We start from the raw sequence: 17,339 nt of genomic DNA on the forward strand, positions 1-17,339 counted from the left end.
TGTATCTTAAAATGGGTCTTTCTTTTCTATTTTTTTTCACGCTGATCATCATTTAGTGGGTCTTTTAAATCTGAAAACTCATGTCTTGCCTTCAGTTCAGAGAACTTTTCTTGTATTATGTCTTTGGTTAGTAGTAGTCTCTGTCTTATGCTAGTTACTAATCCTACAAATCTCATCTTTTTCTCATATTTGCTAACTTGCCTTTTTGTGGCATATTTTGAGAGGTTTCCTGGAGTTTGCCAGATCTCCATTCGTCGTCTATAACACATTCAATTATGCAGATTGTCCACTGAATTTCTTATTTAGACATTATACTTTTCTATTTCAAGGATTCTTTTTGTGTTCTTCTCTGAGCACTTTAAGAAAAATAGCACCTTGTTTTTGGTTATTAGATACACTGTCTTCTTGAACCTCTTCTAAAATTAACTGAATTTTTAAAGCAAGTTATCTTCTGTTTTTTGAATAATCTATGATCCTTGTGAGGTAAATTGCTCCCCTCTTTTTTCCATATGTTCTTTAAACATTTAGCAATCCTTTGACTGTGTCCCCATATATATTCTTAGGAGTCCATGAGTCCTCTAAGAGATTTTAAAAGTTGGTTTCCATTTTAATGATAATCTCTTAAAATATCAGTTGCAGATTCTCCAACACCTAGTGTGGCAAGCAATGTGAGAACCCACATTTGCATTTGTGTTTATACTATGGCATCCATGTCTCACGTTGTCCCAATGGTATCAGAACCCTCTGCATGGAGGATGAATTGCACAGGCAGACCAATTGGCCCAGGGGTAGGGGTGGGAAATCAAATCCTCACACAGTGCCTTGACTCCAGTTTGAGAAACATAGTTTCAGTGTATTTCAGTCATAAAAAAGGTGACTATATAATGTATTACTCAAACGGGTATTTTTGAGCATGAAAAGAAAACTATTAATAATAGTGTGGGGATTATAACTAGAACTGTCTGGGAAATCCAGGATGACTGGTCATCCTATTCAAGGCTGAGAAGCTTTCCTCTGAACAGTTCTCTCCCTGGCAGCTATTACAGAAGTCCAAAATTGTCTCTGGCTCTGATCTGCTCCTACCATGTTTCCCCAAAAATAAGACCAGGTCTTATATTAATTTTTGCTCCAAAAAAAGCATTAGGGCTTATGTTCAGGGGATGTCATCCTGAAAATCATGCTAGGGCTTATTTTCGGGTTAGGTCTTGTTTTCGGGGAAACAAGGTACCACATGCAGTGCCCAGTCCCAGGACAGGACCACTCTCTAGGCAAATTGCTCTCCTTCTCTGGGGAACAATTCTCTAGGTTTTACACAGAATGCAAAAATGACTAATTGTTAGCTGGGTGCAGGCATGGGTGGGGGGCTTTGCCTCATTGGTTCAGCTGTTCCAAATGTAATTATTTTAATTAACGGCTCTCATGATTTCTCACTCCCCATCTCACCATCTCCCCCTACCCATCCAGCTTTGCATTTGTAGACTTGGAGCTTGGAATTCGTCCAGGACTTTCTTTCAGTTTCCTCATTTCTCATTTCACCATTATTCTAGTTCCACTTCTTTTCTGTCTTTCAGAAATTCCTCCATTTCTAGTCCATTAATGTTGCATTCTACTTTTTCTGAACAGCTTTGGTTTCATTAATTCAAAACACCTCTTTTCTATAATTTCTCCAGGATCTTTGGAGGAAGGAGAGGCAGGTAGATATTTGTGCTCAGGTTACCATCCTGAACCCGAGCTCCATGTTCCATGATTTTGAATTTGAATCTGAATATGGATGTATCTGCTCTCCTGGGTATATACAGCACATAAAAGGAAACAATATAGTAGCACTGGAGGGAGCCAGTTAGGAGCTACCCCTTTTCTATTCTGTCTTCTCCTTCCCTACATAAATTTCTAACCCAACACTCTATGAGGGACTCAATTCTCAGGAGAGAATTTTCCTAACTAAAACTCTACTCACTCTCTAATTCACCATCTTCTAAGCTCATACTTATTCTGGATTAAAGAGTGAGTAGTTAAGTGGCATAAATAGCAGGCTGTTTCTCCTAATGTGCTTTGGACATGTAAGAAAGAGTAAGATATTGAAGAAAAAAGAAAATTAAATCTATGTTGAGAAACGACTACAGCTTTGGGCTAAGTGGTGGAGGGAACATACACCAGTATAACGTAAGATTTCTGCCCTCAATATGCTCATTACCCAACATTGCTGAAAATAAATGCAGGGAAAGTGTGGGCACAACAGAGACCAGGTTACAGTTTAGTACCTAAGTGCCAAGTCCTCTGACTCCAGGGCTGTGGGTTCATAGGCTGAGAGCTGTCTGCAGCCTGGAGGTTTGCAGAAGGCAGCTCAAGGCTGTGAGACGTACTCTGACCTTTGAAGAAAGAGTAGGAGCTGGACTGGTGAGCGCAGAGGCTGAACAACCGAGGCAAAGGGGACATGTGTCCCAGAGGCAGGAGGCTTCTGTGTGCTGTGTTTTTTGGGTGTGTCGGTGAGGTGAGCACAGAATGCCCAGGTTGTATCACAGAAGGAAAAGCTTAGTTAGTAAGGGGACTGGGACCTTGTGAAAATTCTGAAATGTCAACAAAAGTATTTGAATTTTAGCCCAGCTAGAAGATTTTGAGGAGGAATACATGATTAGGGTTGTGTTTGAGAAGGCTACAATGTGTTTAAGTATTTATAAATCAAAGTTGTGACGGACAGGGGAAGAATGATGGTGTACGAATCTGATGGAATGATAGCTAATAGTTAATTATATCAATGGTATTAATAATAAAAAAAGTTATCATTTTAGGTTGTAATGTTAACAGGAAGCTTTGGGAAGTAAAATAGATGACAATATCAGCAATTATTTAATAGCAAGATTTACTTAGTGATAAGACAAAAATTTTAATGAATTTAATAATTAAAATAAACTTCCTTAAAATTTCTTGTGATTATCTGAGCATTCTAAGATTAAGCAATATGGCTTTCTCCTAACATATCTGAACGGGATTCTTAAGGAACTTATTCTTTAAAGAAAAGTGTGTGAATATGTGTGTGTGAGTGTGTGTGTGTGTGTGTGTGTGTGTGTGTGTGTGGCCTAAATTATTTGATGATGCATCATTGGGTATGACCACCACATTCATTATGTTGTGGTGCCTAATTTATTAGAAGGGTATGGGCTTTTGGCAGATGACAGGAAAATGAGTAAGGCCCACATTTTAAAATGGATTTTAAAAGCCTTTTTGTTTATCTTAATTTTAGAATCTATAAAGAGATAGAAGAACTCAAGCATTATAAATGAAGTTCTTCTGGAAGCAGTGAGTCAATCAAGGTGGTGGTCCTGTCTCTGAAAGCCAAGATCTCATTAGATGTAGATTTGTAAAATTAAGTTTGTAAAAACTCCAGATGGGTTGAGGTCCTTTACACTGACGGGATTATATGGAGATAAAGATAGGGTTCTCCTCCTTGAAGAGCTTGTTATCTAGCAGGGGTATATAAGCCAATTTTATTATAATCTCTAAAGGGAATTATTCTTATGCTGTTAGCATACACTAACGGGATGGTCAAATAAAGCAACTCACTTGCCAGCTCTCTTTGCTCCCATCTGATGAGAAATGCAGAAGTCTTCTTGTTGTTTTCCTGAAGCATCTCCTCTATTGTCTTCTTCCTTGGTAATGTGCTGCTCTGGTTGTTTTTATGACACAGTATTGAATGAACTCAGGCCAAAGGAGGTAGGCGGCCGACCGTAGGTCTACATTCTGCCGGATCTCAGGTAAAGTTCAGGTATTTCTTTGGACACTTTATGGAAAAAGCAAGTCTTCCAAGAACCCATTTCTAGCCGCTACTGCACTGGCTGGGGAAGCAAAACAACAGCAGCCAATGGCGACCATATTTAAACCTAAGCTTTTGAACATGGCACTGTGTTTCCTTGTCCAGAACTCTGGGTATTTGATTTGCACTCAGAGCATTCATTCATTCATCCATTTATCAAATATTGATTGAGCATCTCCATGTGGGAGGTACCAAGGACATGTAGTGACCAAGGCACAGTAACACCCTAAGGTAGCTTTCAGTAGATGGAGGAGGCAAACAGATACTGTGTAGTAGACATATATTGTTTTGTATATCCAGCATTTCTTCTCCCTTTTTTTCTGGTAACAGTCTTCTCCTTCCTATGGGATGTTCTCTTTTCTAACTCAAAGGGACCTGGGGAGAGCACCAATCATAGTAGTTCTCCTCCACTCCCATGATACCATGGAAATTTGGGGATCAGGTGATTCAAACTTGACCTCCAGACCTTTGGCCATAGTGATTATCCTAGGAATAAACCTATAAACTCAAGCCAGGCCAATCAGATTAATTCCCTGGAGATTAATATGTGGTTGCCAGGAGAAAGCAGCTCTGTTTGCTCTGAGGTCATTGGGATGATGTAAACGGAGTGCCCTCCATAGCCAGACTCTCTCCTCACCCTACACTCTCCCCACCCCCACTTTCTGCTGTATAGAGAATGAGGCCCACACAGAATGAAGCAGAGCCAATAGATGGAGGGAAAGAGAAATACAATGAGGAGAGACCAAGAGAGGATATAAATTGACCACATACTTTGATACCAGTTCTACCCTGTCCATTGCAATTACCTGAGATGATAAATTCCCTTTTTCCCCCCTAATTTGAGTTGGTTCTCCACTACATATATACAAAAGAGCCCTAACTAACATACGGTATGACAATTTCTGTTTGGAGTTAGCACAGCTGCTGGGGGAACCAAACCTGATTTGGTCTTACAGAATGAAGGAGGGCTTTCTAGAAGCAGTGACATTCGAGCTGAGGCCGCATATTTTTCCAGGAAAACTGGAGCAGGAGGAAAGGGGAGCATGAGAGATTAAGAGTTCCACAAGGATGGAACGTCTTGTGTGAACACCTGGAAATACGCAGTAATGGTCTATTTGGGGAATTTCAAGTACTCTGGTATACCTGGAGTGAAGAGTGCACAGACAGCATGAGGCCAAATACAAGTCTTGCTAAATAGTGTTGGAAAAGTCACTAAAACATGAACTGCTCTAGGTCCTCGTGGAACATAAGTAGAAGAGAAAGATGGTGTCTGCCCTCAAGGAGCCCGTAATTTCACCAGGGATATTGGACATAAGTATCCACAAAGTTAAATCACAACATACAGCCACAATAAGATAATATACCAAATCGATGAGTAGAAGGTGGATAGGAAATGAATAAAAATTATATGAGAAAAGTCACCAGGGGGTCCAAAGAGCAGGAAACATTAGGACTGGGCCTGAAAGAAAGGGCAGGGTGTGGGTGGATGGATGGACATCACGTCTAATGCAAGGGACCAGAGAGAAGACCACCTGGGTGGTTCTGGGGGTTGAGTTAGAGAATAGTAGGAAAAAAGTTTGGAATGGTAGGTTAGAGCCAGTTGGTGGAGTGATTGAATGTCTAGCAATTTTAGACTTTATCCAGAAAACAATGAGGAGCCATGAGGAGATTTTGAGTGTAAGGAGGGGTGATGTAATAAACAAGTCATGTTAAGGAATGTTTCTGGGAACTAACGGGAGGTGGAAGGCCAGAGGATACTTGGACAACAAGTGTCCAAAAATGCCCCAGTTTGAGTAATAAATTATATAGTCACCTTTTTTTGACTGAAATACACTGAAGCTCTGTTTCTCAAACCGGAGCCCAGGCACCATGTGAAGATTTGGTTTCCCACCCCCACCCCCACCCTCACCCCCACCCCTGGGCCAATTGGTCTGCCTGTGCAATTCATCCTCCATGCAGAGGGTTCTGATACCATTGGGACAACGTGAGACATGGATGCCATAGTATAAACACAAATGCAAATGTGGGTTCTCACATTGCTTGCCACACTAGGTGTTGGAGAATCTGCAACTGATATTTTAAGAGATTATCATTAAAATGGAAACCAACTTTTAAAATCTCTTAGAGGACTCATGGACTCCTAAGAATATATATGGGGACACAGTCAAAGGATTGCTAAATGTTTAAAGAAAATATGGAAAAAAGAGGGGAGCAATTTACCTCACAAGGATCATAGATTATTGAAACAACAGAAAATAACTTGCTTTAAAAATTCAGCTAATTTTAGAAGAGGTTCAAGAAGACAATGTGTCTAATAACCAAAAACAAAGTGCTATTTTTCTTAACGCGCTCAGAGAACAACACAAAAAGAAAGACCTGGACTAACTGGGGGTGGAAGGCCAGAGGGTCGCTAGGGCAAGGCCTGGGCTAGGGCAGCGACAGGAACAATAAGAAAGGATGGAAAGGAGACACTTTATGAAGACAAAATGGATGGGCTTGAATTTCTGGTTGTGGAGAAGGATAGAGAAGGACGGGCAGGGCGGCCCGTCTGTCAGATAGGACGAGCTCTTGCTATCCCAAGGAAAATGGGCTCTCCCATCACCCCGTGTACACTGTGTTCAGCCATATTCATTCTCTGGGGAACTACGCGGCGGTTGCCACAGCTGCAGCAGCAATAGCAGTGCCGTTGGAGAAGGACAGCGATGGATGACAGAAGTGGTTGTGCAGTGAGGCATAACAATTGAATTGCTGTAAGTTACACCTTCTGTGTCAATATGCAAAACTGGTTTGACTGAATTCAGTGAAAAGAACACCTGAATTCAGGAAGACAACACCTTTTCTGGTGTGTTAGCACGACACCAAGGACCCTGTGTAAATGTGTCTTCCTTTTTTCTAAAATAACAGTTCTGTTGTTACCCAGGCAAATCAGAATAGTGAACTGGTAGAGGCCCAGGCTAATGAGGCAAGTTTACTCTAGTTACCCCTATGTGGTTCAGCTACACCCCCTAGACATTTAGCTCAACAAGTGTGTATCCAGGGTCTATAACTACCTGGTAACGTACTAGTGCTGTAGATACTGAAATGGATGCAGTGCGATTCCAGCAGCAGAGAGCTGAGCTCAGGGGAGATGAGCATGGTCTCATAAGTAGGACAGAAAGTCCTACTTTCAAACCCCAGCTCTGCCATTTACTAACTATGAGACTTTAATGTTGCTGACCCTCAATTTTCATACCTATCAAATAAGGATGATAGTACTTTGGATGATTGTAAGGATGAAAAGAGATATTTATGTGTAAAGTACTTAGCACGGTGCTTAGCATATAAGTGTTTAATAAATGATGCCTTCTTATCATACAAAATGGAAAGTACAGTTCCCAAGGTGTGTATGTGATGCTAGAGAAACACAGAAGGGGGACAGTTAGCCCAACTTCAGGGAATTCAAAGAGGAGTGGAGAAGACGATGCTTGTGTTGAACATTGGTGGTGGGAAAGGAAAAATGAGGGAAATGGGGAGAGAATTCCAGGCAGAGGAGCCAGCAGTGCCTCCCAACAAGTGTGTGGCTCGCTCAGGGCCAATTGATTGCACAGCTGGCAAGGCAATTCCAAATGTACATCTCGCTGAGAGTGAGTTTGACTTTCACCCTGGCTTCTAGAAACCACATAGCACAGCCTGCCATTCCTGTTATGTTTCACACAATTGTCTGTACTTGAAAAAGGAAGCAGCTCTCTGCTAGATCCCATCCTTCCCCAAACCATGAACTAGCCCATGTCTGTCTTCCTTACTCATTCTCATCAAACATGGTACTGATTCCTGAAGGCAAGAGGAAGCTTGAGAGGACTGTGCCAAGGAATGTCCCCCAGTTGTCTGACATGATTTTTAAAAACCGGAAACAGGGCAATTAGTAAAATGTCCTGGTGCTCACAGAGCAAGGCTTTTTTTAGGCCCTGAAATCATTCCCCTTCTTTCATGTATTGCTATTGATGCCATGTGGAAGATTTCTTTGGGACCCCATTGTTATGCCTGAGTTCCAGATGGGGCAATTAAATACGGACAGTGGAACTGTTATTTTAGTTGCCGTTGGAAAGAAAATTTACAGTGTGCTCTCTTGTCCTTTTCAATTGTCCCCCAGTGGAGCCGTTCCCCTTCACCTCGGAGAACACAGAGCCGTGGTGGTGGAGGGAGCTGCTCACTGGGCTGGCTTCTGTAGAGGCCATGGCGTCCCTCTGGATGAAAAGCTCAGCGGAACTCTAAGTCATTATCGTGATCAAGGACGAAGGGAACCGTTTCAGCGTGTAAATGCAGATGCTCTCTTGGTTTCTGTGATAGATGTGTTCCCAGTGCCAATGCAGCAGTGTGTTGAATTCTCTTTAAAATCTGAAAGACCTGCAGGCTCTTCTCTCCTTTTCTTAAATCCATTTCCCTGTTGAGATGAAAAATGTAATACTTTTCAGCTTACTTCAGACTTTCTTCAAAAGTATTTCTGGAAAAGGATCCTTCATGTGGAGCATATGAAAACTGTCAGAGGATGGGAGAGAGCGAGATTTTAAAAACACGCTAATGGACAGCCATTATGCTGTAGGGAGTTCCCCCAGAGAGGAAAGGAATACAGGCTTGGGGAGTCAAGAGGAGACAGAGCATAGAGGCTATGAATTAAGGAAGGAACAGAGTCCAGAGATACTAAAAAACTGGATACATAATGAGATGGGAAAATAATTCTGGCCAAGATAAAGAGGACTGCCAAGGTTTACCTTAGGAGAGGGCTTGAAAATATAAGTTTTGGAGTGTGACAGATCACGTTCAAATGTTGACTTTTCCACTTGCTAGCTGTGGCACTGGACAAGTTAATTTTTATGAGACTTAGTTTTTTCACCCAGAAAATGGCCACAAAAGTGACTTCCACAAAGGGTCGTGGTGCTAATTATTAGGTGGGTGCAAAGGTAATTGCAGCTTAAAAGGTTAAAATAATTGGAAACACCACAGTTACTTTTAAATGAGAGAGTGTATGTAGAGTGTCTGCCTTATTCTCTGATATGCACTAAGTGTTCAATAGCTACTCTTCCTGTATTTATTATTACTAGCAGCCGTAGTGTTATTAGTAGTAGTGTTATTATCACTGACACACGGGCACAAGTAGATTCATGGACTGTTTTTGAATTTGTGGCCAGTTGTAGTTCCCATCTCAGGGTTTCTGTGCATGCACTTTGTCAACCACGTTGTCACCCGTCTCTCTTGATGGCAGTGGATTAGCACAGTGGGTCTCATCACGGGGATCTCCTCGCATACATTGCAGGTTCCTCTGTGAAGCATTTACCATATTTACCATGGCACCGAGCTGCTTATGGAGTGCGCCCGTGTGCAAAGGGCTGTGTTCTATTAGCAACACGTGCACCAAGGAGAAGGTCTTGTGATTCATTTTTATCTCACTAGTCGCTTTGCCACTATGCCAGGCCTGGGAAGTCATGGGCTGGAGGTTTGTACGATGAGCAAATCTGAATCATGGAAAGAATATGAAGGAAAATGAGTAGTAACAACAACAACAAAAACTCCAGAGGAAAGAAATGGTAGGCAACATGGTTTCTTTTGAATTGTCCCAATTCAACCTCTAGAAAAGGTGTCATAAACCTCGGCAGGAGTGACGAAGAGCTGGGACAAAGGCAAGTCTGTTACAGACGTCCCCGTAACTCCAGGAGCCGCTCTCTTTCCGCCCCCCTCCTAAATAACTCCAGAACATTACATGGCATTAACAAGTTTCCCAGGACAGGAACTTCTAGGTTATTACTTGCTCACATTGTCATCAGAAATTAATTTTGTCCCTGAAAGACAAATTGGCTGGTAGCTTATGAAGTTAAATGGAAAGAACAAGTGCGCATCTGTTTCTTCTGCATTTTGTCTCCTTGGTGTCTTACATATAAATGAATCAGAGTGTTCAAACTTAAATTAAGATCTTTGGCTAGATAAACAGTTAAAACTGGTTCCCATAGCTACCTCTCACACATAGCTGTGATTGCATTATAATCCCCTAGTAATCAGCTCTAAATGAAAGAAAGATGATAAGGGTGCTCTTTGCAGTTTTCAGTACTGATTTTTATTAGCTCTCAATCAGTCCGGGAATGCTCTGTCTTTCATCACATTGTGGTAGTGTTTGTAGAATCATTAGAGTAATAAAGTGTAAATCTCACTGAGGTGCATTTTTCTTGAGGTGTTTTATATAAGGAAAACTCTGAAGATTACACTGGCTGGTACAAGAAAGATTTGTTTCTGAGGCGAAAGTAAGAATGTAATGCACGCTATATTCATTTATTCTTTACCTGAGTCAAAACCTAATGAATTATCCAGGCTAGGTACAACAACTACCATAAAAACCTCTTGGACGTAGGCGGCCAAGTATCACCATAATATAGATTTGCATGCATTTAGCCATTTCCTAATTTGCCTTGTTATCCTTCTCCAACACCCTTCCCGTGTAAAGCCCTCACATTACAAATGCATTACCCACAAAACCGCAAGCTTTGCTATTCCCAATGTGATTTCTTTAGCAAACTTGTGTAATCCAATAAAACATCATGTCGCACCAACACTGAAGTATTTATTGCGGAATAAATTTCAGCTTAAAAAGTACACTTGCCCCCCTTCCTTCTCATATATCACAGAGTGACCAGTCCTTTTCAGCTTCGTTTGGGTTGGAGACCGCTAAGTGGGAAAAAGTAGCAACTGGAGATGACGGTTCTCTGATGCTTCCCTGCATTTGTTCTGGATTTTTCCAGGCCTGTCCAAGAGACGGTAGCGTGAACAGAAAGTTACACTGACTTTCCCCAAGTGCTGTAGGATTTTTTCACAGAATTTGCAGGTGTGCTACACATTTGCAATTAACAGAATACTTAATCCTGACATGCCTTTCCTTTCCCATGGGCTTTATTGTAGCGAGAATACGTTACAATACAGCATAGTCTACGATACCTATAAAAATGCCTGCTTGTTTTAAATGTTGGATTTTATGCATTTTATGTTTATATTAGGCCGAAAATGTCCCTATATTTTAGGGATAGACTTTTATGCTCATCCACAGGGTAAGAAACAATATAATGTAGCAGTATGTAGTCTCTGAAAGAGTTTATAGAAATGTGGTGGTTTTATATTTAATTTTAAGTTACCATTTTTTAAGGTAAGCTTTTGCTGGAAATAATTATTACAATGCCCATGCTCCCAGGGCAAAAAAGGGCATCTTCGAAACCAGCAGACTATTTGTAAGATCCAGGTAGCCAGAGTCAGGTGAGGTGGTATTGTGAAGATTTGTGCCTGTATCTTTTTGGTTTACATCATCATATGTAAAAATATGTGTAGAATTTGACCTGAAGATAGAATGTTTCGAGAACAAGAAGAAGTCTCTTGACTGGGGTAGCTCCACATGACAGAGGAAATCCTGTTTGTAGTTTTCTGAAAACCTTTAGCTCGTCCTGAGAGAGACCTCATACGCTATTTACTATTTATATTTAAAAATATAAAAGCCTGAATTCAAGCACTGGTTCTCTTTCCTTTTTTTTCCTTCCTTTTTAAAAATAAAGCAAATACAATATTTTGCTGATGATGGTGCTTTTTGTATGTGTTTGCATGTTGGTACGTAAATGCAATATGTCTGGAAGATGTTGCTATTTCACACTACACGCACAAGAAAGAGTAAATTGTAGGTCCTGATTATCAACAGATAACAAGACATACTGTATATAAATAAATGCTCAACATCAAAACCCATTATTGGATTAGCTATATAATCATGTCTCAGGCTGTAAGTCTGTGCTGACAAATGAACACTTTTCATTTGGCTCAAGGTCCTCATCAGCAACGGAACTAATTTTACATTCTCACCCATTAAGTGAATAAGATGTGGAAAAAGCTGTCTGCTTTTTGAAGTGTAAATTTGCTGCTACAGGCTGTGCAGACCAAAGCGCTTTTGAAGCAGGCAAATGAGATCATCTCTCAGGACATGTGAACCTCACAAAGTTTAGGTCATTTCTGTTGAAGGGATGGGGTGTGTACATGTGTGTTCACCAATGTTCATACGATTTAGGTGGACACGTACGTTGGGCTGTGGGAGTGTTCTTAGGTGTAAAATGGTGAACATTTTGTATGAATCTGGGAGAGAATTAGGAGTATGGTTCTTCGTCTTCTTCAGAAACCGATGACCCGTAGAATCTGTGTGGAGACCAGGGTGGAACAATCAGGGGTTCACATGCTAGACAGCCAGGATTCTCAGCCCTCTACCACCCTTGAGAAGGAGCAAGCAAGCCTCTGAGTCTCCATTTCAAAACCTCCCCCCACAGGTCTGGGCTCCTCCATGGACACGCCAGATAAAAGACGAGTACTGCTGGAGCTGGCTGTGGAGTAAAATGCGCTGGAAGAAGGGAGCTCCCTACTTCAGCCCTTCTGAGTGAATTTAAACACTCCGTATGCTGGGGACTCCACATTTATACCCCTAGCATAGACTTCTCTTTTAAGCTCCCGATTCTTAAATCCCAACTGCCTACTTGGTGTATCTTCTTAAGTATATCTCAAACTTATACCCCAAATAAAACCATGGGGCTCTACCCTTAAATGTGTCTCTATTCCCCCATTCCTCCTCATCTCGTAAATTGCATCAGCATCTGCCTTCTTGCTCAAGCTAGAAACTTAAGAGTCATTCTTAATTCACCCTTTTTGCTCACCAATGAAGTACAATGTATCATCAGTCTTGCTAGTTTTAGCAACAGACTATATCTTAAATCTCCTTGGATACCTAGCCTGGGCAAACATCATCTCTCATCTTGACAACAATGACACCAGCCTTTCAACTTGCCTCTCCACCTCTACTCTACTGACCCCTTCTCCCCATTCAAAGTGAGCAGAGAGTAACATTAAAATGTGTGTTATGGGTTGAATTGTGCTCCCTCTCCTCCACTCATGTGTTGAAATACTAAGCCCCAGTATCTTAGAATGTAACCTCATTTGGAAATAGAGTAATTGTAGATGTAATCAGTAAGATGAGGTCGTACTGGAGTAGGGTGGGTGCCTATCCACTACGACTAGTGTCCTTATAGAAAGAATGCCATGTGAAGAAAAAGAGACATGTGCAGAGGGAAGGTAATGTGAAGGAATAGGGAAATAAAACATCTATAAGGAATACCAAAGATTGCCAGCAAACTTCCGGAAGTGAGGCAAGAGGCATGAGACAGCTTTTCCCTCACAATTCTCAGAAGGAACCAACCCTACTGGTATCTTGAACATAGACTTTTAGCCTCCAGAACTGTGAGACAATACACTTCTGTGTTTAAGCCACTCAGTCTGTGGTACTTTGTTATGGCAGCCTGAGCATCCTACGGCAGTGTGGAATCATGTCCCTCTATTACTTAAAGCCCTCGATGGCTTCCCGTTTTATTTAGATTCAAATTCAAATTCCTCATCATGAGTTAAAATACTCTTCATAATCTGGCTCCTGCCCACTGCTCCAGTCTCATCTCCCACCAGTTCTTCCCTCATTATCTTCAGCCTCACCAGGTTCTTATCTGTGGCTCAGGCATGACAAGCTCTTTTCATTTTCACGGCCTTTGCACATGCTGCGCCGGCTACTTGGAGTGCTTACCTCTTTCTCCACTCTCTTTGTGTGGCCAATACCTTATTCCTCAGGTCTTAGCTTACACGTCACTCCTCCCCTCTCTGCTGTTATTCTCTGTCTTCACCTCATTTTTCTTTTATAATTACTTATCACATATGTACTTGCTTTATACTCCTGTATACTTTTCTTTTTACTCTAGACTAGAAGGTCCAGGAGACCATGTCAGCATGTAGCCAGTGCCTGACATAACGCCTGGCACACACTAAGTGCTCACCCTGGCTCACACCGGGTGTTCAATAACTGTTTGCTCAGTGAATGAGTGAAAGGAAGGTGCTTAGAGAAGCACCTCTTCCCAAGTTTTCTGGCTGGTGAAATGTGTTTCACATAAGCCGTTCTCCCTTGGTTACTACATGGAAAAGAATGATTCTTTCCTGGGAAGCATTCATTGGTTTGTCCCTATATTGGAAATGTCTTGATCACTTCATATACTCAAGATTATCTGTTTAGAACTGGAGGACCTGATTAAGAATTTAGGTGGAGGAATGCCACAGGAAAAATGGGCAGTGGGTCAGGTCTCAGCCCATGAATTACACCATGATGTTTGGGAATCCTCTACCAGACGATCATCACCTGGGCAGGCCAAAGAGCACATCACTGTACAGAAGTACCCCATGATCGCAGTTTTTGCCAAGTTGAAAAATAGGAAGTTGTGTGGGTGAACATGGAGAGACTGCTACCTGTCCACCAAAGTCTGTTCCTCTTTCTTCCTGGGCACATAATCATGGGCACATAATTAAATTGCATTTCCTGTCTTCTGTTGCAGCTCGGTGTGGTCATGGACTCCTGAGTGCTCTACGATGGTATATGGGTAGAAGTGACGAATGCTATTGCCAGGTCCAGCCCACTAAAAATCTCCCTTGTGCACTGTCCATGAGCTTTCCTCTCTGGTTTGTGGGACTGTCAATGCCCAGTGAAACCCTAAATACCATGGCTGAAAATGCAAAACCATCATCAGCTTGGGTCTCTGATGAGCATGTGAAGAAGACCCTCTGTAGAGATCTGAACTGAGTAGGCAATCCTATTGAGCAGTTTGAGTAAAGCCACGGAAATTTTGGAGTCTCTCTGTAACCGCAGGCTAGCCAACCCTAAAATATCATGACCCCTTTTTTAAGAAGCTGACACTTACGAGAGGGGTGAAACCAGCAAGAACAACGTTGGCTAAAGAAGGAGGTTGGTGAAGGAATTATTAGAACTGACTCAAGTAGAAATCTCTTCTCTACTTGAGGCAACGAAGCTGCTGAAAAGGGGATGTGGAAAGAAACAAGATAATAACTTTTTCTTTTAACACTCTATGAGCTGAAGGAGATCCAAGAGAAGATGATACCTTCGAGTTGCCTACAGAGTTGTCTTAATATCTATTGCCACGCATCCCTGAACACTATGCCATTCCAGATTAGTCCCCTGTCCTTTCTGACCGTGACGCCTTGTGAGGGCATTGCAAAGACTTTGAAACCAAAAATAGTGAGACAAAACATGTGAAGTGAGCATTTAGGGCTTGGAAGGGGAAGAAAAGGACAAACTCTGAATGACATTCAGATGTTTGATTCCCTTCTCAATGGTTATATCTGTGAGAAGGGTGGTAACTATGACTAACTGATCTCTCCCAGGCTAGGGCTTGGTAGATCTTTTGTGTTTGATGAATGTTTGAGAAATGAGTAAATACATTATCTTGTTTGAATCTCGCAAAACCTTGTGAGGAGATAAGGCTTTATTGCAGAGTCTTGTTTACCTACTGGGGTCAAAGCCATTCCTGTTCCATTTTCCTTCTTCCGGTACATGGAAGAATACACTTTCTAGCCCCCATGCAGTTCAGTGGGGCATTGCCTTGTTCTGGCCAAAAGAATGTGAGTAAAATGACATAGCAGGAATGGCCTCTACTACTTTCTGTGCAGCTGCAGCCAATCCTGAGGCCCTGTGCTGACGAGGTGGAGTCCCGTCAGCCTGGCCCTGACTGACTTGTGCTGGGCATGTCATGTGAGCAAGAAATACGATTTTGTTGGCTTAGGCCATTGTACATGTTACACTCCAGCATAACCTGGCCTACATGGATCAATACATTTACCCAATAGCAACTTCCGCCTCTTCATTTTATGTACCCAGAAGCTCACATTTTGCCAGCTGTTCTCTGGATGGCTATCTGCTTCCGAGGCAGCTAGGCTTCTCTGAGCCCTGGGGGTAAAATGGGGGTGGTTTTAGATGATCATTGTCACCTAGAACCCCTCAGCCAGTGACTTTAGGGGTAGGATTGTACACCAGGTGTGTCCAATATGATGTCTGAGGAAGTCTGCTGGGGACTTTTTGGGGGGAACTCTTCCTCACTTATAGACCAGGAGACAAGAATGCTTCCCTTTCATGCCTAGGGACATTGTTTTGGGAGGATGTGGGGCTTGGAGCTGCTATAACCTTCTTGGGGCCACAAAGGGAGAGACCAACACACTGAAGATGGCCAAATGGTAAAAGAGGGATCTTCTTTAGGCTGTTTTGGTTGAGTATTCTGTTGCTTGTACCTCAGAGCATCCAAACAGATTACCTCCATTTTATTGAAGAGGAAAATTAAGCTCAGAGAATTTCAATGATTTGCCCAAATTCTCTTGCTTTGTAAGTAGAAATCAGGTCTTCTAACTCCAAGCCTTCTCTTTACACTGTTCAGGGGATGGCACATAGATTGTCTCTCATCTGCCAAACCAATTAATTGAGAATGGCTACTTAGAGAGTTGAGTTGAGGAAGTTTTAAGATCATATCCAGCAAGAAAAGGGGTTTTTGACTGATTAATAATTTCAAGGTCAAAAGATAGGGAAGCAGGGCACTTTTCTCCCCATCACTGTAGTGTATCTTGTTTTTTCTGGATTCATTTTGCTGTGGTATCAGTTATCAGTTGCTGAGTAACAAATTACCCCAAAATGTAGTGGCTTAAAAAAACTAAACATTTATCATCTCACAGTTCCTTTTGGATATGGGAACATGGGTACAGATGAGCTGAGTGGTTCTGTCTGAGAATCTTTCGTGTGGTTGCCATCAAGAGATCTGCTGTGACTGCAATCTCATCTGTAGTCTCGGCTGGGGGAGGGTCTACTTCCAAGCTTACTTGTGGTTACCGGTAAGATTCTTCTTTTCCATGTGGACTGAGGGCTCCAGTTTGTCACTGACTGTGTCTCAAGTCCTTGTCACCTGTGCCTCATTGCAGGGGAGCTCCCCTCATAGTGACTTGTGAGTGAGCAAGTGAGAGGGTATCTAAGAAAGAAGACTTTTTGTAACTTCGTCTTAGAAGGGACACCCCATCATGTATGTCGCATTCCATTTGTTAGAAGTGCATCAATAAATCCAGCCCATAATCAAAGAGACGGGATTATACAAAGGAGTGAATATTGGGAAAGCAGCCATTTTAGAGGCTGCCTACCTAGCACAAGTGGCAAATTAAGAAAAAAAAAAAATACAGATGAGATTACCTTTCTGTTGCCTTTCCTATAATTGTGTGGTTAACTACTTTGCCTCAAAACTTGTGGTTTCTCTTCTCAAAGCTCTAGTCTCCCTCTGTGGGTTCAAGCCATCGCGTGAATCCACATAATAATGCCTCATGTCCCCTTTCCATGTCAAGGGGCTAAGCATATAACCATAATAGTATTATTAATGTTATTAATATTAATTATAATGAATAATAATAATATTAGAAAAGAGCCCCACCGTGCAGTGACTGCCATTGGTATTAGTATTTCTCTTCTTATTCTCCCCATATCCTGGTCACATCGCATGTGTGCCTGTTTTGAAATCGAACAAGACCAGTGCTTTCTCACTCTGATTTTCTTGTCTCCTCCCCAGGCGGATGATGACCCAGGCCGTCCTTTACACCTGGTCTACCTCTGAGAATTTGCCTGTTGGTGGAG

This window comes from Rhinolophus ferrumequinum, chromosome 9, assembly GCF_004115265.2.
Source record: "Rhinolophus ferrumequinum isolate MPI-CBG mRhiFer1 chromosome 9, mRhiFer1_v1.p, whole genome shotgun sequence".
Lineage (NCBI taxonomy): Eukaryota > Metazoa > Chordata > Mammalia > Chiroptera > Rhinolophidae > Rhinolophus > Rhinolophus ferrumequinum.